This window comes from Bos indicus, chromosome 3 (assembly GCF_029378745.1).
Source record: "Bos indicus isolate NIAB-ARS_2022 breed Sahiwal x Tharparkar chromosome 3, NIAB-ARS_B.indTharparkar_mat_pri_1.0, whole genome shotgun sequence".
In the NCBI taxonomy this organism is placed as follows: domain Eukaryota; kingdom Metazoa; phylum Chordata; class Mammalia; order Artiodactyla; family Bovidae; genus Bos; species Bos indicus.
The window spans coordinates 95,034,877-95,057,892 of NC_091762.1; the positions used below are offsets into that span (position 1 = coordinate 95,034,877).

General features: G+C 40.8%; 1 non-coding gene across 1 annotated transcript; it reads left to right on the top strand.

Moving 5' to 3' along the window:
- Nucleotides 1-2,562: 2,562 nt before the first annotated feature.
- On the top strand, nucleotides 2,563-2,665 carry LOC139182366 (U6 spliceosomal RNA). Its single transcript, XR_011566034.1, has one exon. It is a non-coding gene; the product is annotated as a U6 spliceosomal RNA (small nuclear RNA).
- Nucleotides 2,666-23,016: the final 20,351 nt, after the last annotated feature.

Consider the following 23,016-nt stretch of genomic DNA (forward strand, 5'->3'; position numbering starts at 1 on the left):
AGGGTGGTGTCATCTGCATATCTGAGGTTATTGATATTTCTCCCGGCAATCTTGATTCCAGCTTGTGCTTCTTCCAGTCCAGCGTTTCTCATGATGTACTCTGCATATAAGTTAAATAAGCAGGATGACAATACACAGCCTTGACGTACTCCTTTTCCTATTTGGAACCAGTCTGTTGTTCCATGTCCAGTTCTAACTGTTGCTTCCTGGCTTGCAAATAGGTTTCTCAAGAGGCAGGTCAGGTGGTCTGGTATTCCCATCTCTTAAAGAATTTTCCACGGTTTGTTGTGATCCACACAGTCAAAGGCTTTGGCATAGTCAAGAAAGCAGAAATAGATGTTTTTCTGGAACTCTCTTGCCTTTTCAATGATCCAGTGGATGTTGGCAATTTGATCTCTGGTTCCTCCTTTTCTAAAACCAGCTTGAACATTTGGAAGTTCACGGTTCACGTATTGCTGAAGCCTGGCTTGGAGAATTTTGAGCATTACTTTACTAGTGTGTGAGATGAGTGCAATTGTGTGGTAGTTTGAGCATTCCTCGGCATTGCCTTTCTTTGGGATTGGAATGAAAACTGACCTTTTCCAGTCCTGCAGCCACTGCTGAGTTTTCCAAATGTTCTGGCATATTGAGTGCAGCACTTTCACAGCATCATCTTTCAGGATTTGAAATAGCTCAACTGCAATTTCATCACCTCCACCAGCTTTGTTTGTAGTGATGCTTTCTAAGGCCCACTTGACTTCACATTCCAGGATGTCTGGCTCTAGGTGAGTGATTACACCATCATGATTATCTGGGTTGTGAAAAACATCATCAGATCAGATCAGATCAGTCGCTCAGTCGTGTCCGACTCTTTGCGACCCCATGAATCGCAGCATGCCAGGCCTCCCTGTCCATCACCAACTCCCAGAGTTCACTGAGACTCACGTCCATCAAGTCAGTGATGCCATCCAGCCATCTCATCCTCTGTCGTCCCCTTCTCCTCTTGCCCCCAATCCCTCCCAGCATCAGAGTCTTTTCCAATGAGTCAACTCTTCACATGAGGTGACCAAAGTACTGGAGTTTCAGCTTTAGCATCATTCCTTCCAAAGAAATCCCAGGGCTGATCTCCAGTAGATATAATGGTCATCTGAGTTAAATTCACCCATTCCAGTCCATTTCAGTTCGCTGATTCCTAGAATGTCGACATTCACTCTTCCCATCTCTTGTTTGACCACTTTCAATTTGCCTTGATTCATGGACCTGACATTCCAGGTTCCTATGCAATAATGCTCTTTACAGCATCAGACCTTGCTTCTATCACCAGTCACATCCACAGCTGGGTATTCTTTTTGCTTTGGCTCCATCCCTTCATTCTGGAGTTATTTCTCCACTGATCTCCAATAGCATATTGGGCACCTACTGACCTGGGGAGTTTCTCTTTCAGTATCCTATCATTTTGCCTTTTCATACTGGTTGAAAAACGTCATGGTAGCTACTAAATCGGAGAAGGCAATGGCACCCTACTCCAGTACTCTTGCCTGGAGAATCCCATGGACAGAGGAGCCTGGTAGGCTGCAGTCCATGGGCTCTTGAAGAGTCGGACACGACTGAGCAATTTCTCTTTCATTTTTAACTTTCATTCATTGGAGAAGGAAATGGCAACCCACTCCAGTGTTCTTGCCTGGAGAATCCCAGGGATGGGGGAGCCTGGTAGGCTGCCGTCTATGGGGTCACACAGAGTCAGACACGACTGAAGTGACTTAGCAGCAGCAGCAGCTACTAAATGGAGAATGAATGTGTGGGGGACAAAAGAGAGGCCAATTATGAGATAGTTGAAGAGTCCAAGTGAGAGATGAGTGAAGTGGTTGAAGTAGAGAAAGAAAAATGGACGAATTCAACATATTTTTGGAGGTAAAATTTTCATATATTGTAGATAGCTTGGACACTGTGGTTGAGGAAAATAAAGAAATCAGAATGACTCCTAAGTTTCTGGCTAGAGCAGCCAACAGATGGAAGTGATATCTGCTGAAAGGGAGGAGCCTGGGGGAAGCAGGTTTGGCCAGGAAATGAGGAGTTCTATTTTAGACTTGTTAAACTGAAGATGTCAGTGAGATATCCAAGTAGGTGTCAATTAGGCAGTTGGTTATAAGCTTGGAGACCAGGAGAGAGGTCTGGGATGAAAATATGAATTTAGAAGTCATTAGCATAATCAGCATTTGAAGGTTTAGTAACGACTGAGATCAGCTAGGGAGAGAGAACACAGAGGGAAGTGAAGGGAGCCAAGAGGACTGAAGGGTAACACATTTTATTTAGGGTGGTTGAATAGACAACGGGAATGAGGAGAGGCCTATGGAATGAAAGGAAAGCCAGAAGAGTAGGATAACAAAAAGCAAGAGAAGAGACTGTTTCAAGAATATTGGAGAGGTTTACTTAGAGTGTGGAACGTCCACTAAGATGAGAACAGAAAAATATTAGTCACTGATGACTTTGACGAGAGCAGTTTCAGTGAAGGATGTGTGTGTGGGTGAAGGGGGGCACACTTCAATAGCATCAAATAGGTTGAAAAATAAATTGGAGGTGTTCCTGCTTTGATAGCATGTATAGTAAGACTGGAACAATACAGAGAAAATTGGTATAACTCCTACATTCAAATGACACACAAATTCGTGAAGTGTTCTGTGTTTGGATTTGACTTTTGGACAGTGTCAGCTTTCACATATTCAAAAAAGCAAATTGAATCCACAAGGATGAAAGGGATCCTAAAACTGAACATAAACAGATAGAAATAAACTTAACTATATTTAAATAAGTAAAATAACCACTCCGAGGGAAAATAAAAAACTAATCCAGATAACTTTTGAACATAGTATTTTGACTATATTCCTTTAGTACAAAAACAAAACTGCAGACAAATATTGAGCCATATTTAATAGATTGTTGGGGTTTTTTCTTTAGTGGAACAAATATAGCAATTCTGAAACTATTGGTGTGTATCATAACACTGAACAAATGAAAAAAAAGACATCAGTGCTGTTGAGAGCCAGAGTTCTTAACTGTGGGAAAAGGGAGGTGCAATTAGGAATGGGAGAAAGAACCCTGTGGTGTTGAACTGGAGTTAGAGGTACCCAGTACTGAATTCATGATTCAAAATAGTTGAACTATTTTAGGTTGCCTTTCCTCCTTGGCTCTGTTAACTTAGAGGGCCTAGAAGAAATTACTCCCCAGTAGCAATGGATACATCTGGTGCCCAGGTCTTGGCTTCTAAATACCATTCCCCACTAAAAGCAGTGCTCTTTCAGAGAGAGGGATGATTTCCAAGGCTAGACAGGGAAAATACAAGATGAATGTGGAACACTGTACTGTATTATACCAGAAAGCTGCTGCTGCTGCTAAGTTGCTTCAGTCGTGTCTGACTCTGTGCGACCCCATAGACAGCAGCCCACCAGGCTCCCCAGCCCCTGGGATTCTCCAGGCAAGAACACTGGAGTGGGTTGCCATTTCCTTCTCCAATGCATGAAAGTGAAAAGTGAAAGTGAAGTCACTCAGTCGTGTCTGACCCTCAGCGACCCCATGGACTGAAGCCTACCAGGCTCCTCCATCCATGGGATTTTCCAGTCAAGAGTACTGGAGTGGGGTGCCATTGCAGGAAAAGCTAAAAAGCAAAAAAATGAGCATGTGTCAAAAAGACACAGAAGCTAGCTTAAAGGGGGTCTCAACAGCCAAATCTAGGACAAGTTGAACAATAAAATGAACAATGACAATAATGGATTAAATAAAATAACAATAACTTATTAAATAAAATAAGAATTGATGAAGTTTTTTTTTAACTAATCATAATATATAAATAAATAAGAGATAAGGGAAAGATCTTGCTTACAGTAGAATGCTAACTGAAAAAATGAAGATGAACTAATGGAGTTATAGAATCTTTTTTTTTTTTTTTTTTTTTGCTGAGTAGTTTGTGGATCTTAGTTCCCTGGCCCAGGACAATGAAAGCATGTAGTTCTTACCACTGGACCACCAGGGAATTCCCTAGAATCACCATTTTGCAACTATCACAGTAATTGATTCAGGCAAGAATTATCAGTGAGTGTTGAAACCTCTGGCACAAGTTTTGAAGAGGAACAAGATATTTACACAGTCTCAGAGATGTTGTTCAGTCACTTAGTTGTGTTCGACTATTTTCAACCCCATGCCAGCCTTCCCTGTCCTTCACTATCTCCCGGAGTTTGCTTAAACTCACGTCCATTGAGTTAGTGATGCCATCCAACCATCTCATCCTCTATCACCCACTTCTCCTCCTGCCTTCTATCTTTCCCAGCATTAGGGTCTTTTCCAATGAGTTGGGTCTTCACATCAGGTGGCCAAAGTACTGGAGCTTTAGCTTCAGCATCAATCCTTCCAATGAATATTCAGGGTTGATTTCCTTTAGGATTGACTGGTTTGATCTCCCTGCAGTCCAAGGGACTCTCAAGGGTTTTCTCCAGCACCACAATTTGAAAGCATCAATTCGTCGACAGCCTTCTTTATGGTCCCGCTCTCACATCCAACTTGAGTACCGGAAAAACCATAGCTTTGACTACAGGGATCTTTGTCGGCAAAATGATGTCTCTGCTTTTTTAATACGCTATTTAGGCTTGTCATAGCTTTTCCCCCTAGGAGCAAGCATCTTTTAATTTTGTGACTGCAGTCACCATCTGCAGTGATTTTAAAGCCCAAGAAAATAAAAGCTGCCACAGTTTCCACTTTTTTCCCATTTATTTACTATGAAGTGATGGGACCAGATGCCATGATCTTAGTCTCAGAGTACCTCTCCACAGATTACTCATTATTTATGTAGGAAAAAAATTGCTAACTTTACAGTGAAGACCTAGCAGATACCACTGATCAAAATGAATATCATCAATAATGGGATGAGGTAGCACCATATTTCTCCTCATGTGACACACTAAGCACACAGCATCCTACAAGCAGCATTCCTGCCCACTCCAAAAAGAAGAAAAATATAAATCTCATCATAAGGAAATAGGACACAAACCCAGAGAGAGGGAAATTCTACAAAAGAGTGGCCTATACTTAAAAAAAAAGTCAGTATCATGAATAGCAATCTATTTTAGGTTAAAAGAAACTAAAGACTCATGAGAGTTAAACACAGTACATGATTAGGGATCAAGACTGGATCAGAACCTGTATTGGAGGGATGACTGCTAGATAGGATATTACTGGGCCAGTAAGTTAACTTTGAATGTGAACTATAAATAAGGATTATATCAGTGTTAAATTTCCTGAATTTAACCATCATACTGGGGTTGGGAGTAGGGAGAAAGGTATGTAGGTATGTGAGATAATGACCTTGTTCTTCGAAAATACACACTAAAGTATTTAGAATGTTAGGTATGAAGGCTACAATTAAAATGGTTCAGAACTCCCCCCTCTATATATAGAACGTATTCTATATAGTTACGTGTGCATGTGTACACATAAACACACAGACAGATAAAGAGACTGGCAAAAGACTAACTCTTGGTGTCCCTGGATGAAAAGTATATGCGAATTCTTTTCAGCTCTTCTGAACGTTTGGAATTACTTTCGAGTGAAAAGTTTAAAAATAAGTTGGAGATGATTAAGTAGAAAAAGTATATAGATAACTCTTTTGAGAAATTTGGCTGTAAAGGGGAGTAGAGAAATAGACCTAGAGAGTCAGGGTTTTAAAATATCTCTTCTAAGACAGGAGAAACTAGAATAGGTTTGCATGATGATGAGAACAATGATGGGCCTCAGCTTCTCCTTTTTAAGAGGAGAGATCTGATTAGATCCTTTCCTTAGGCCCTCTAAGACTCCCCTACCTTTAGATAATGTGAGCTCCTCTGAAAATTCATTTTATTGCTTAAACTTCAACCAGGAAAAGGCATTTGGGCCACCACTGGAGGGCAGTACAAAATGATGCTGCGTGTCATTCTGGTGGTTTTTATTGTTTTCAGCTGCTGGAACAAAACAAAGCCTTTTACATGATTTTCTCTCAAATGTGTTACATGAAGAAAAACACTACACAATTCATAACAGTAGCTTGGCAGGCAGAGCAAAGGGGTGAGAGGATCCCATGCTTGGAAAAATGCCTGCCACATAAGTTTAATAGTGAATAAATGATAACAGAAAAATCGGAGCATGTCAGAGATGGAAGGGACCCTAGAGAAGGCTGACTGCAACCTCCTTTTTAAAGACAGTGCCTTGGGTCCAGAAGAGAGGAGGGACTTGGCCAAAGTTACAATGACAGATAGAGAAGGTAATAGTTTCAACACTTAACTGGTTAGTCTGTGAAGACAGAAATTGTGGTTTTCTTCAAATCATATCATAAATATAGCTTGCAAAGAGACTGACCCCCATCGTTGGTACTGACACTGAGCTCCTAAAAATATTCTGACACTTCAGTTTCGAGGTTGTGCCCCTTTCATCTTCCTAAACTTGGGAAAATATGATTACTTAACCTTCCACTCTACTGAAAAGTGTTAGTTGCTTAGTCATGTCCACCTCTTTGTGACCCCGTGGACTGTTGCTTACCAGGCTCCTCTGTCCATGGAATTCCTAGGTAAGAGTACTGGAGTGGGTAGCTATTTCCTTCTCCAGGGGATCTTCCAGACTCAGGGATCTAACCCAGGTATCCCGCATAGTAGGCAGATTCTTTACTGTCTGAGCCACCAGGGAAGGCCCTTTATCAGCTGCAACCAGTCCTAATGCTCTGGACAGCATAATTCTGATCATATTAAGCCCATTTCAGACCTATAAGCAATCACGTTAGGCCTTCCTACTAACACTGAGGGGTGGATTTGAAGGCTCTTCAAAAGAAAGTGAATGGGCATGTGGCAGTACATTGTTTGGGTAGAAACAGCAGTATCAATGCAGTTGAGGGGAAGTGATCTTAAAAGGACAAACAGAAAATCCTGGTGAAATGTAAAAACTCTAAATATGACCTGTGTATATAATGGTGAAGAAAGACTTTAGACTGATCAATATACAGAAACCAATATGACTTCATACCATGCTATAAGTGGACTCAACTACATAGAAGGGCCCCTAAGCTCACATTTACCTACAGAAAACATTCAGGCATTAGCTTGCCATTTCAAAGATCTCCTAAACTGGCCCCAGTCTTATATTTTGCCATAGCTCTCATGTCATGCTCCAACCAGTTTCCTGAACACTTGCTGCAGTGGTACAACTGCTATGATGTATTAGGCTACGCTCTGCACTTGCTCAATTTTGAGGCTCATCTCAAATGACACTTTTCTTTGCATGCATTCCTTTATCTGACCCTCACACTTACTTGAAATTCTTTTTGGCTACAGCTATTGAATGCAACTGTCGTTAGCATTCATTTCATTCTGCCTTGTCTTCCCCACTTCATAGTGAGCACTTTGATGTCTTACTGTACTATTATTTCGGGGATTGTTTCTATTTATTAATAATCTACCAATAATCTTTCTTATCCTTGTACCTCTCCAGTCTTTCCAACTCACTCATTCCAACAGATTTTTGGATCCCCACCTTGGCCCTACAATCCAATGATTCTAACACCTATTCACCATTTCTTACCTATTTCATGTCCTCTCAGTTCTCTTTTTATCCAGTTCAATTGCAAGGCCCAATGTTATTATCACTCCCTTGATATGTCTGAGTACCTCCCGTCTCCTCTTACTTTGTTATTTTGCCTTACAAAATTCCTATCCTGGACAATCTAACTCTTCACTTACTCTCCACCTTTGGGAAAGTGGATGAAGAAAAACTTACAACTACATCAATTAGACTTTTAAAATTCATTTACACTAACCTCAAGTGGGCCGCTAGTGCTACCTGGGAATCATTTTATTTTAAAAGTCAATCCACATGATATAAATCACAGCAAGATCCTCTATGACTCACCTCCTGCTGCTGCTGCTGCTGCTAAGTCACTTCAGTCGTGTCCAACTCTGTGCGACCCCATAGACGGCAGCCCACCAGGCTCCCCCATCCCTGGGATTCTCCAGACAAGAACACTGGAGTGGGTTGCCATTTCCTTCTCCAATGCATCAAAGTGAAAAGTGAAAGTGAAGTCGCTCAGTTGTGTCTGACTCTTCACGACCCCATGGACTTCAGCCCCCCAGGCTCCTCCATCCATGGGATTTTCCAGGCAAGAGTACGGGAGTAGGGTACCATTGCCTTCTCCGGACCCACCTCCTAGAGTAATGCAAATAGAAACAAAAATAATCAAGTGGGACCTAATTAAACTTACAAACTTTCACACAGCAAACTATAAACAAGGTGAGACTGCAATCCTCAGAATGGGAGAAAATAATAGCAAATGAAACAACTGACAAAGGATTAATCTCCAAAATATACAAGCAGCTCATGAAACTCAATACCAGAAAAACAAATAACCCAATCAAAAAGTGGGCAGAAGACCTAAACAGACATTTCTTCAAAGAAGACATACAGATGGCTAATAAACACATGAAAAGATGCTCATTACCAGAGAAATGCAAATCAAAACTATAATGAGATATCACCTCACACCAGTCAGAATGGACATCATCAAAAATAAATAAATAAATGCTGGAGAGGGTGTGGGGAGAAAAGAGAACCCTCGCACTGTTGGTGGGAACATAAACTGATACAGCCACTATGGAGGACAGTATGGAGATACCTTAAAAAACTAAGAATAACACTACCATATGACCCAGTAATCCCACTACTGGGCATATGTCCTGAGGAAACCATAACTGAAAAAGATAAAAGTACCCTAGTGTGCATTCATCAGTATTTACAATAGCTAGGACATGGAAGCAACCTAGATGTCCATTGACTGACATAGATGGATAAAGAAGCTGGTATATATATACAACGGAATATTACTCAGCCATTAAAAGGAACACATTTGACTCAGTTCTAATGAGATGGATGAACCTAGAGCCTATTATACAGAGTGAAGTAAGTCAGAAAGAGAAAAACAAGTATCGTATATTAACACATCTATATGGAATCTAGAAAGATTTGAACCGATTGCAGGGCAGCAGTGGAGATGCAGACATAGAGAACAGACTTGCAGACACAGGGCGGGAAGGAGAGGGTGGGACAAGTGGAGCGAGTAGCGTGGAAACATACATCCTGTCATATGTAAGATAGGCAGTGGGAATTTGCTGTATGACTCAGAGCTCAAACAGGTGCTCTGTGACAACAGTGCTCCATGATGGAGCAGGAGGTGGGAGGGAGGTTTAAGAGGGAGGCGATGTATGTATACTTATGGCTGATTCATATTGATGTATGGCAGAAACCAACATAATATTGCAAAGCAATTTTTCTTCAATTAAATAAATAAAAGTTCATCCACTTTCTCTAAAGATTATTTCATACATTTTCTCTCCACAAACTTTGACACCTTCCTCTTTCTTTTCCCTCTAACCAAATAGCTCACCCACCTGCATCTATGCCCACATACTCCGTCCTCCCTTCAGTACTCGAAATGCCAATCCTTTCCCCTATGTTCTTGCAACCCTGTCTCTTACCTATATAACCAATACTTCACTTTCCAAAGGATCAACCCATCAGCTTAAAAAAGTGTTATGTCTCACTTTAAGAAGTCTCTCTTAACTTCATATCCCCTTCTAGCTACCACACTATTTCTCTGCTCTCCATTTCAACTAAACTTCTCTAAAGGATTATTAGTATTCCTTGACACCAAGCCCTCTCCTTTCATTCTCTCTTGAACCCTCTTTAATCAGGCTTTATCCCTTTCCTTAACTGGAACTCTTCTTACCAAGGGCACCAAAGACCTCTGTGTTGATAAATCTGGAGGTTAATCTGGAGCCTCATCTAACTAGCTCTAGAATCCGGTTTGACACATCTGCTCACTCTTTCCTTCCTCATTTCTTCATAAAACACTTTTCTTGATTTGGCTCCAGTGTAGACACCATACTCGCCTGGTTTTGCTCTAAGCACACTGCTGCTCCTTTTCAGTCTCCTTTGCTAATTCTTCACTTTCCTGTTCTGTAACACTGGAGTGACCCAGGGTTCAGTAGTTGCACTTTGTGAATTTGTAGACATTTATTGTACAGATAGTCTCACTCAATCTCATGTCTTTAAATGCCACTGTATGCTAAGGAATATTCACTGGAAGGACTGATGCTGAAGCTGAAGCTCCAGTATTTTGGTTATCTCATGTGAACAGACAACTCATTGGAAAAGTCCCTGATGCTTGGAAAGATCGAGGGCAGAAGAGGGTGTCAGAGGATGAGATGGCTGGACAGCATCACTGATGCAATGAACATGAAATTGGGCAGACTCCAGGAGATGGTAAAGGACGGGGAGGCCTGGCATGCTGAAGTCCATGGGGTTGCAAAGAGTCAGACATGACTTGTGTGACTGAACAACAGCAGCATGCTAATGACATCCAAATTTATATCTCTAACTCAAACTTCTCCCCTGAACTCCAGACTCTTAATCCAATTTCATCTTTGACATTTCAACTTGTATGTCTAGAAGGTATCTTAAACCAATTCCAAGACCAAATTCCTTATGTTTTCCCCAAATTGGTTTCTTCCACCATCTTCCCTATCTCAGTAAAAGGCAATTCCTTTGCTCCAGATGCTCAGGCAAAAACCTGACATCATCTTTGACTCTTTTCTTCTTCTCATACCTCACAGTTAATTCTTTAGCAAATCCAGTGAGGCCTACCTTCATGGGCTTCCCATGTAGTTCAGCTGGTAAAGAATCCCCCTACAATGCAGGAGACCCTGGTTCGATTCCTCGGTCGGGAAGATCCACTGGAGAAGGAATAGGCTACCCACTCCAGTATTCTCGGGCTTCCCTTGTGGCTCAGCTGGTAAAGAGTCTGCCTGCAATGCGGGACACCTGGGAGACTTGGGTTGGGAAGATCCCCTGGAGAAGGGAAAGGCTATCCACTCCAGTATTCTGGCCTGGAGAATTCCACGGACTGTATAGTCCATGGGGTCGCAAGGAGTCAGATGCGACTTTCACTTTTACTTTCTACCTTCAAAATATATACATATCTGACTACGTACCATCTCTTTCCCCAGTGCTACGACCCTGCCCCAATCATCACCTGGATTATTGCAACAATCTCACATTTTTTTTAACCAATTTCTCTCTTGTTTATCTATGAACTGTTTCCCACAGTAGTCCAAATAATCTTTTTTAAACCTAAGCTATATCACATTCTTCCTCTGCTCAAAATTCTCCATCTCATTCAGAGTAAAAGGCAAAGTCTTTAAAATGACCATATCCTACTTGATACGGGACACCGTAACCTCTCGGACTTCCTCTGTTGCTCTGCTCCAGCTACATTGCCTTCCTTGATGTTTCTCAAACCATCAGGCATACCCCTGCCTTGTATCTGCTGTTTTTTTTTTTTTACCTTGATTGCTACCAATTCTAGATATACTCTTGGTCACTCTCTTAACTTTAAGTCTTTTCTCAAATGTTTACTTATTTGTGAGGATTTTTCTGACCACCCTTAGACTCTCAACCTCTCCCCCTTCTCATATAGACTCCCATCTGTTGTTCTTCCTTCCCTAATATATTTTTCTCCTTATCTACATATGATTATATAGGTATAAATGTATATAATCATGTGTATACATATATATGATACAATGTATACATATATGTGATTGTATATATGTATATAAGTATATAATCATAAGTAGATAAGGAGAAAAATATATGATTTATGAATTATAAATATATTTTCCCTAATATACTTAGAATATATATAATTAGACACTGTTACTTATAATTATATGTATTATTATAAATATGAGTATTTATTATATTTATTATATGTTGTTGCTGTTCAGTACCTCAGTAGTGTCCAACTCTTTGCGACCCCATGGATTGCAGCACACCAGGCTTCCCTGTCCTTCACCATCTCCCAGAGCCTGCTCAAACTCATGTCCATTGAGTTGGTGATGCCATCCAACCATCTTGTCCTCTGTCATCCTGATCTCCTCCTGCCTTCAATCTTTCCCAGCTTCAAGGTCTTTTTTAATGAATTGGCTCTTTGCATCAGGTGGCCAAAGTACTGGAGCTTCAGCTTCAGCCTCAGGCCTTCCAATGAATATTCAGGTTGATTTCTTTCAGGATTGACTGGTTTGATCTCCTTGTGGTCCAAGGGACTCTCAAAAGTCTCTTCCAACACCACAGTTCAAAAGCATCAATTCTTTGGCGCTCAACTTTCTTTATGGTCCAACCCTCACATCCATACAAGACTACTAAAACCATAGCTATGACTAGCTGGACCTTGTCGGCAAGGTAATGTCTCTGCTTTATAATGTGCTGTCTAGATTTGTCATAGCTTTTCTTCCAAGGAGCAAGTGTCTTTTAATTTCATGGCTGCAGTCATCATCTGCAGTGATTTTGGAGCCCAAGAAAATAAAGTCAGTCACTGTTTCCATTGTTTCCTCCTCTATTCGCCATGAAATGATGGGACTGGATGCCATGATCTTAGTTTTTTGAATGTTGAGTTTTAAGGCAGTTTTTTCACTCTTCTCTTTCATCAAGAGGCTTTTTAGTTCCTCTTCACTTTCTGCCATAAGGGTGGTGTCATCTGCATATCTGAGGTTATTGATATTTCCCCTGGCAATCTTGATTCCAGCTTGTGTTTCATCCAGCCTGGCATTTCACACAATGTACTTGGCATATGCGTTAAATAAGCAGGGTGACAATATACAGTCTTGACATACTCCTTTCCCAATTTTGAACCAGTCTGCTGTTCCATGTCCGGTTCCAACTGTTGCTTCTTGACCTGCATACAGGTTTCTCAGGAAGCAGGTAAGGTGGTCTGATATTACCATCTCTTTAAGTATTTTCCATAGTTTGTTGTAAACCACACAGTCAAAGACTTTAGCATAGTCAATGAAGTAGAAGTAGATGTTTTTCTGGAATTCTCTTGCTATTTCTATGATCTAGAGGAGGTTGGCAGTTTGATCTCTGGTTCCCTGACTTTTCTAAATCCAGCTTGAACATCTGGGAGTTCTCAGTTCAGGTACTGTTGAAGCCTACTGCTTCAGCCAGAGCCCCTATCCCCGCGGCAGGTCACTGCTGTCCCATACTTCCGTAGGAGACACTCAAATACTCAAAGGCAGGTCTGGCTCCGTCTCTTGTGGAAGTCACTGCTTCTTTCCCTGGGTTCTGGGGCACACAATATTTTGTTTGTACCCTCTGAACATCTCTGATGGGTCTGAGATTTGACTTTAAATGTAACAGCACCCCTCGTACCATCTTGTTGGAGGTACTCCTTTGCTCTTAGATAGGGGGTATCTTCTTTTGGTGTGATTCAATATTGTACTGTTGATGGTTGTTCAGCAACTAGTGCGATTTTGGTGTTCATGCAGGAGAAGATGAGCACACATCCTTCTACTTTGCTATTTTAGATCCTTATATTTATTATAGTCTTAGTTGTAAAAGATTTATAATTTATGAATATGTATTTTTTATTTGTGTATAATTTTATTTATAGTTTATATAATTTTCACTCTTTCCCCACTGAAATATAAGCTACATGAAGGCAGAGTTTGGTCTGTTTTGTTTACTGTTGGGTCCTCAGCACCTACAACAGTGCCTAGCACATAGTAGACTCAATAACTCTTTTTAAAATAAATGAACAAACCCTCATGATAATCCTACAAGGTAGATTATCAAGGAATTATCATGATAATTCCTACAAGATAGATCTATTTTTATCCCCTCCATTTTATGAATGAGGGAACTGGGGCTCAGATAGACTAATTTAAATGATACAACTCAGAAGTGGCAGAGATGAGGTTGAAATTAAGGTACACTTTCCTTTAAAGACTATAACTTGGTAACTCCCTGCTGTACCAGTGGTTAGGATTCTGTACTTTCACTGCCAACCACACAAGTTCAATCCCTGGTCAGGGCACTAAGATCCTGCAAATCATGTAGTAAGGCCAGTCCAATAAATAAATAAATAAAGCCCACAGCTTTAACCACTGTGGTAAACTGCCTTCTCTATGTCCTTATAATCAATCTTCTTAAGTCTATCACTGCTGCCTCTGCCTCTCTCCAAAAACTTTTACCAGGATCTCTAAAGCTTTCATGACCCCCAACCCTAACTGCTCTATCCTTTACAGAGAGCCAGAGTGACTTTTCTTAGTGTGTATGTGTGTGTGTGTGTACAGTTAAACGGTTTTTTACTCTACTCATAGAGTTGCACAACCATCAGTTCAGTCACTCAGTCATGTCCAACTCTTTGCGACCCCATGAACTGCAGCATATCCGGCTTCCCTGTCCATCACCAACTCCCGGAGCCTACTCAAACTCATGTCCATTACATCGGTGATGCCATCCAACCATCTCATCCTCTGTTGTCCCCTTCTCCTCCCTCCTTCAATCTTTTCCAGCATCAGGGTCTTTTCCAATGAGTTGGTTCTTCGCATTCGGTGGCCAAAGTATCACCATTATCTAATTACAGCACATTTTCATCACCCTAGGAAGAAATCCTGTATCCATTAGCAGTCACTGTCCTTTTCCCCTTCCCCAAGCTCCTGGCAACTGCTAATATGCTTTCTGTCTCCATGGCTTTGCCTTTTCTGGATATTTCAAATAAATGGAGTCTTATGTGTTCTTTTGTATCTGGCTTCTTTCACTAAGTGTAATGTCTTCAAGGTTCATCCATGTTGCAGCATGTATCAGTATTTCATTCTTTTGCATGTGGCTATCCAGCTGCCCCCGGAGAAGGCAATGGCACCCTACTCCAGTACTCTTGCCTGGAAAATCCCATGGATGGAGGAGCCGGGTAGGCTGCAGTCCATGGGGTCGCTAAGAGTCGAACATGGCTGAGCAACTTCCCTTTCACTTTTCACTTGCATGCATTGGAGAAGGAAATGGCAACCCACTCCAGTGTTCTTGTCTGGAGAATCCCAGGGACGGCGGAGCCTGGTGGGCTGCCATCTATGGGGCTGCACAGAGTCGGACACGACTGAAGTGACTTAGCATCCAGTTGTCCCAGTACCATTTGTTGAAAAGATTATTCTTCCCCCTATTTGAATTGTCTTGGCACTCTTGTGGAAAATTCAATGGATCATAAATACATGAGCTTATTTTTGAAGTCCCAATTCTAGTCCAATATATGTCTCTCCTTATGCCAGTACCACATTAACTTGATTATTGTACTTTTGTTGTAAGTTTGAAATCAGAAAGTGAGCCTTCCAACTCTTTTCTTCATTTTCAAGATGGAAATTGAAATTTTCCTTGAAATTCCATAGAATTGTTAGTTTCTTCAAAAATGTTAGGTGGGATTCTGGTAGGAATTACCTTGAATCTATAGATCAGTTTGGGGAGTATTGCCATCTTAGGTTTCCTAATCTGTGAATGTGAGTAGTGTTTCCATTTATTTAGGTTTTCTTTAATTTCTTTCAATGAGGTTTTGTAGTTTTCAATTATAAGTCTTATACTTCTTCTTTGGTTGAATATCAGCTGAAATCTTTGGCTTGCAATATAGAGACAATATTGAAAATAACAAAACCCCCATTGAGCACTGAGAGTGTATAATTACGTTTATATACAGTTAAATGCAAACGTGATGCTACCCTTCTATTTACATACTTTGATTTTCTGGACTGGGGGACAGAGTGGATAGTGTCTCCAGTGTAAGTATGTGCCCTTTTTGGTATCTTTTAATACCAACTATTGCTGTGGTTTGAGACAGTTTCCTCAGATTTTTAAAATTTGACAGACTTGCTTTAGATCTCTGTCAGGGATGAACATGGGACTCTTATAAAGATAACCAAATCCTTAATCATCATTATCATAACCATAATGTGATCATTCCCATTTGTTAGGCACTTATTCCCATTCCCATGTACTGCTGCTGCTGCTGCTGCTAAGTCACTTCAGTCGTGTCCGACTCTGTGAGACTCCATAGACCACAGCCCACCAGCCTCCCCCGTCCCTTGGGATTCTTCAGGCAAGAACACTGGAGTGGATTGCCATTTCCTTCTCTAGTGCATGAAAGTGAAAAGTAAAAATGAAGTCGCTCAGTCGTGTCTGACTCAGCAACCCCATGGACTGCAGCCTATCAGGCACCTCTGTCCATGGGATTTTCCAGACAAGAGTCCATGTACTAGACACTGAAAAATACTTTATAAGCATCAACTATTTAATTTCCTTAATATAATTTGCATAAAACTGAGACTTGAAGACTTTAAATAACTTGTCCATGATGTTATAATTTTAGCAGAGGACCTTGATTCAGTCTCAAATTTGTCTGATTCCAAAGTCCATCCTCTTAACCACTGGCCTGATGTCAGGGTTCCTGGCCTATAAACCTGACTTCCTTCTGGAAGGATATAATAAGTTTCTGATTGTGTTTTTAAAAAATCAAGGCCACCAGATTTGAAAATATTGATCAACACAAAACAGTAGTTGTCAAGACTTCTTTGGCAGTACAGCGATTAACTTTGCCTCCCAATGCAGGAGGTACAGGTTTGACCTCTAGTCGGGGAGTTAAGATTCCACATGCCTGGAAGTCAAAAAACCAAATCATAATAAAAAGAACCAATATTGTAACAAATTCAATACAGACTTAAAAAAAAAAAAAAACCCAACAATGACTGTCCCATTTGCTTCCACTGGTGATTTTGCATCTCTGGGAATCTCCAGACAGACACATTACTCCAATTCTGGTCTAGCCATGATTCCCTCCAAGTATTTCCTAACATCCTTTTCTCCATTTTCATCTGCGAGTTCCCCCCTCTTCCATTCCCATCATGCTCCAGCCTACCAAACATCTCCACATACCCAGAACATAGTTGTTCTTCTGTGTTTGTTGCCACATACTTTTCACCTGGAACAACCTGGCCTTGTTCTCGGCCAATGGTCAGGAGTTTGATGAGAAGTCCCTGGAGATTTTTAAACAGGGAAATGATAAGATCTAATGTACATTTTAAAAAGATCACTCTGCCTGTAAGGATAACAGATGTAGGTGCAAACATGAAATTGGAGCGATTAAGGAGATTTAGCAGTGGTCCAGGAAAAGGTGAAGTGAAGACACACCCAGTGAAGACAGGGAGAAATGGTCAGATATGGAATTTTGAAAATAGAATTGGAATTTCAGATATATACTGAGGGTTGAGCCAGCAAAACTTGCTGATAGTTTGGACTTGGGTTATGAAAGAAAGCACAGAATCAAGGATGAAAAGCGATGAAGGCCTGAACAAGGCATCTTCTATTTGTGTTATGAGATGTTCAATACACAGTCATCGTTTTACACTGAGACACAACTGTGATTGTGGCTTAGAACATCTTTGACTGAAAGAGTTGTCTGTCTGTCCTCATGTGTGCATTTGGGATATCTTAGCTTTCTTCATGTATTAATACATGAACCTTTGAAGTGCAGGATTCTGTGCTAGGTCTGTCACAAAAGTTGTCATAAAAGTTTCCACAAATCCTTGGAAGTAGGAGTTAATATCCCTATTTTACAGAGAAGGAAACTAAGACAATTTATGATTTCACTGAGGGTACATATTTAGTAAGGGGCTGAGCTGAGATTTGAAGTCAAATTTTACTAAAAGCCCATGCTTATGTCACTGCAATAATTCAAAGTTACAGAATCAGAATTCCCCAAACTTTTCTCCTCATTAATTGAAGCCTCTGTTGACTCTCATGTGCCCTACTTTAGAGCCCAAGGCTGGCAAACAGGACAGCTTTGTTCTGTCTGTAGTCCATCTGCAGACTTGCCTTGTGATTTAGGGCAAGCTTCTTAATTTGATGGTGTCTCAGCATTCCCACATGTTAAGCAGGACTTATAATTAGTGATGGAGACAATGCTTTGAAATCTGCAGATGAAAGGACCTGCAGCCTTGAGTGCAAATATTTTCTTTCCTATGGTGTTCGTTTCGTTTCTTATAGCTTGCAGGACCCTTGATAAGGAAAGGAACAAAAAAAGAAAGAAAGGAAAAAAAGGAAATAGGGCAAGTGTAAAACTGTACTTGCTTGCTTGCTAGAAGACAGTGGAACTTCGGGGTCACAAATGTAGTAATCTGAAAAAAATTTTAAGGCAGACTTTTTTTACAATGTTCCATTCCCTTTAATGACCCCCATTGAAGATCTTCAAAAATGATTTCTATTTTGTTTCTGACTCCTTAAACCCTATTCTCCAGGAGGAAGCAAAAGGAGCTAATATTTATCTAGTGTCTGTTGTATGCCAGGTATCATGCTAAATGCTTTCACATGAAACCTTGTCTAATCATTATCATAGCACTATCAGATAGGTGCTATTGTTACCTTCAGTTTAAAGGAGAGGAAACTGTGGCTTGGTATGGTTCTTTGACTTGTCCAAGGTCACAAAATTAAGAAGTTGAACCAAGTTGGGTCTTCCCAGTTCTAAATTCAACGTTCCCCTGAAAAATTAGCAATGGCAATTTTGAACTGTCGCATCACACCCTGGGTGTGTGTGGCATTTAAAAATCTCTTACTGCTTGTTCTTTTCAGTCCCTGGCACAGAGACAGTTATTTGTACAACACAATTGTTATTATTGTGCAGCCTCACATATTTTTTCTGCCCTGGGCAAACATGAACAATAATGGACTATATTTATGAAACCAGCAGCTTGGAAGCATGAGCTTCAGATTACCATTACAATTGTAGTTTAATTTTTTTCTTTTTTGGTAGCTTAGCACCATTTATATAGAAGGGCTTTCTCAAAGTCTCATGCCAATAATCTGGTTTATTGTATATTCAGAGAGCCCTTCACAGGTTTTTTTTTTCTTCTCCCATAATTTCGATCAATCATCCTGCATTTCTAAAAGCTGACATAACAGATGTGCAGTGTTCATGAAGAGCTGATATGACAGTCACCTCCCAAAGTTGGAAAACAAAGAAATAAAAGTAGCTATAATTTCTCTTCCAGGTGGTTTGGGGAAGAGGAGTGGGAATTTGGATAGAAAGATGGAAAGGTAAGCTAATGACAAAGATGTTTATGATCTAAATTCTCCTCTTCAAGATCATCTGAGTTTAGGATGATCTTCCTAAACTCAGAGCCTCATCTTCAGCTTTTCATGTCAAAAGCTCCATTTTATGAAGTCTTCTTAGGAGAGATCAATGACTGCAGGACAATTGGGGCCTGGTGGGCCCCAATCCATGGGGTTGCAAAGAGTCAGACACAACTGAGCGACTAACATACAATAGATACTGCTAACTGCTAAGTCACTTCAGTTGTGTCCGACTCTGTGCGACCCCATAGACGGCAGCCCATCAGGCTCCCCCATTCCTAGGATTCTCCAGGCAAGAACACTGGAGTGGGTTGCCATTTCCTTCTCCAATGCATGAAAGTGAAAAGTGAAAGTCAAGTTGCTCAGTCCTGTCCAACCCTCAGCGACCCCATGGACTGAAGCCTTCCAGGCTCCTCCGTCCATGGGATTTTCTAGGCAAGAGTACTGGAGTGGGGTGCCATTGCCTTCTCCTACAATATTTAAGGTATCTGCACAACTGACTTAGTAATTGGAGGGTTGTTTGACAGAAAGTTAAAAGGTGATCTTGAAGAATGGTATTCTTAGAGCTGCCACTTCAGTCCAGGTTCTTTAATAAGGCATTTATGGAGAATCCCAGGGACGGGGGAGCCTGGTGGGCTGCCGTCTATGGGGTCGCCCAGAGTCGGACACGACTGAAGCAACTTAGCAGCAGCAGCAGCATGCATAATTTCTAGTCCTTACAACATCTCTACACGGTAGGTATTATTGTTTCCAATGTACACATAAGGATATGAAGGTTACAGACCCAGAGACATTAAGTTGCCTTAAAAAAAAAACAGGTAAGTCCTTTTTGTCTGCTCCATGAAGTTCATTTTCTTTACAACAAATTAGATCATAACATATCTTCCATTAGCTACATTTTACTCTCCTAAAATAGATTTGTGATATGACCCAGTGCTTTGATGAGATCTGGGACACAAATTTGCAAACTGTCACTGGTGTGTCATCTAAAAAAAAATCCAGTCCCGGAAGTTCTAGGCCTTTCTGGGAATTTGGACCATCACTCCCACCCCCTACTTTGTCAAGTTTTTAATTTAAACCAGAACCAATGAGCAAAAAAGGAAGTCAATGCAAATTATTGGTGGTCTGGAAGGGAGCATGGGGGCAATTCTCATACAAGCAGTCTTCCCTTGCTTAGGGGTCTGATCATCACTATTACTATTTTAACCAAGATCCGAATCTGCTCTAAGTAGTCCTTACTTAAACAAGTTATTTATAAAATATTTGTTCCCTGGTTTTCTAATTTTTGAAATGGAGATAGAATGAGGATTCAAATATTAACTACACATGAGACTATGCACTCATTCAGTTCAACAAACATTTACCACATACCAATTCAACTCCAGTTGTTAGATGCTATATATAAAAACATTCATAAACTGTGAAAAGCAATATTGTGCAAAGACAATGTGCTGTTTTTGACTTAATATAAATCATACAATAATTATAACAATAAATAATTCCTTATATTTTCTCAACATTTTCCAAATCGACTTGCTCATTTTTTTTTTTTAATATGTGGGAAATGGAGTCTCAAACAGGTTGAATGATTAGTCTGAGGTCACATATTGACTTAAATACTCTCCTTACTACCCCATGTTGAGTTCTAGAAAACTGTACACCAGGGACTCCCAAGAGTCCCTGTCCTCCAAGAGTAATATCTTATATCTCATATGGTTTGGTGGAGTCTCCTCAAATAGCAAGTGCGTTTGTACTCTATGAAATTAAAAGACCCTTACTTCTTAGAAGAAAAGCTATTACAAACCTAGACAGTGTATTAAAAAGCAGAGACATCATTTTGCTGACAAAAGTCCATATAGTCAAAGCCATGGTTTTTCCAGTAGTCATGTACAGATCTGAGAGCTAGACCATAAAGAAGGCTGAGCACTGAAGAATTGGTGTCTTTGAATTGTGGCGCTGGAGAAGACTCTTGAGAGTCCCCTGGATGGCAAGGAGATCAAACCAGTCAATCCTACAGGAAGTCAACCCTGAATATTCATTGGAAGGACTGATGCTGAAGCTGAAACCCCAATACTTTGGTCACATGTACTAGAGTTTCAGCTTCACTGAGCCAACTCATTGGAAATGACCCTGATGCTGGGAAAGATTGAAGGCAAAAGGAGAAGGGGGAAGCAGAGGATGAGATGGTTAGAAAGCATCACCAACTCAATGGACATGAATTTGAGGAAACTCCATAAGATAGTGGAGGATAGAGGAGCCTGGTGTGCTGCAGTCCGTGGGGTCTCAAAGAGTTAGACATGACTTAGCTACTGAACAACAACAATTGTATTCCCAATAGCAATTTATTCTATGACTTTAAGATTTCTTAACTAAATCTGTGTATCTACAACTTAAGGTATTTCCATATGTTATCTCATTCATCCTCACAATAACTCTAAGGTTGTACAAGTAGTAAATAGTTGAGACAGGATTGGAATGTGGATGTTTCTGATGTCCAAGCCCTGTTTATTCCACTACGGTATAATGCTTTGGTTACTGGCTGTGTAACCTTGGGAAAAATCCCTTAATATCTGTGATCTTCAGTTACCTCATCTGTAGAGTGGATATGATGATTACTACCTTTCAGAGTTGTTGAGTTCAAAAGTGATAATGTAAATTAGAAAATCAAAGTAGAAACATCAGTGGTGGTTACAGCTGATAAATGTACCAGGTGGGAAAGGAGTAATTTAAAACATTATCTCCCCTTCTCCCTCAAGTTAAAAAGAATAACAGCAGAAAGAGGTCAAAGGAGACTCTTTTGAATAAGTGGTTGCTCACCAGACTTGCATGGCTGGCTCTTCATTGCCTAGTCTTTGTGAAAAAGGGGTGTGAGAAGAGTCAGTAATTTCTGAGGGCATTTCTGGGATGGTTCGCCCGTGGTGGCAAAGGTCTAAAACCTTATGTGAGGTTAACCCCATTCTTGGCTTGTTCATTTGATTCTCCTTGTGTGTGAAATGGGGACTACTACGATAATGCTGAGAGTGTGTGGGCCTGATAGAGTCATGGTTCGTTGTTGTGGGAAGCCACCATGACTAAGAAAGGAAGGCGAGTTCTAGGCAAAAACATTTATTGAGGTCTAGTCTGTGCTAGGCTAAATTGTGAGAGGGATATAGTTGTGAGACAGCCCTCTGTTCTCATGGATTTTGCAATCTGGTTGGGGTATAGAAAAAGCCCTGAACTAACTCCAAGGCAGAGTGTAGGGATAATGTCAGAGCAACTAAAGGGTGGGGTGGGATTTCCTAGAAGGCTTCCTGAAGTAGGTGGCATATAAGCCAAACCTTGAAAGATAAGGATTTCAAGTTACTGGTTATTTCAACTGAAAAGGGCAGCATGAGAAAGTATAGGCTGTGTTATGTTTAACTTGGCAGGAACAAAGACCTTATACTAGTACAAAACACATTCCAGGATCTGAAGATATATATATATATATATACATACGTCAAAAAGAGTCCTTGCCATTGAGGAGCGCTCAGTCTAGAGGGTCCGTTCAGTTCAGTCGCTCAGTAGTGTCTGACTCTTTGTTACCCCATGGACTGCAGCACACCAGGTTTCCCTGCCCATCACCAACTCTTGGAGCTGGCTCAAACTCATGTCTATCAAGTTGGTGAGGCCATCCAACCATCTCGTCTAGAGGGCAGACAGATATAAAGAGTCATTAGGGTGATGATGACATCATAAGATAGAGAAGAAATGTTCAGATAAGTGTGTAAATCTGACTTGTGGAGGTCAGGAGTTACTTTGTAAAGGAGGTAGTACTTCGGTGGTGTCTTGAGAGAGAGCAGGAGGGGTTTGCCATAGGGACTAAGAAGGGAGTTAGGAGTGCTGCAGCCCCTGAGGAGGCCCCAGTGCTCTTTCACTGAACTGGGGTCTAAGTGTGGCAGGCAGCCAGTGAGCCTGGAGAGTATTTATTTCCCTTCCTACCTAGATTTTGACTTAAGATAGTCTTCTCTTTTGATATCACCCCCTAATGTTGTTGTTCAGTAGCTCAGTCACGTC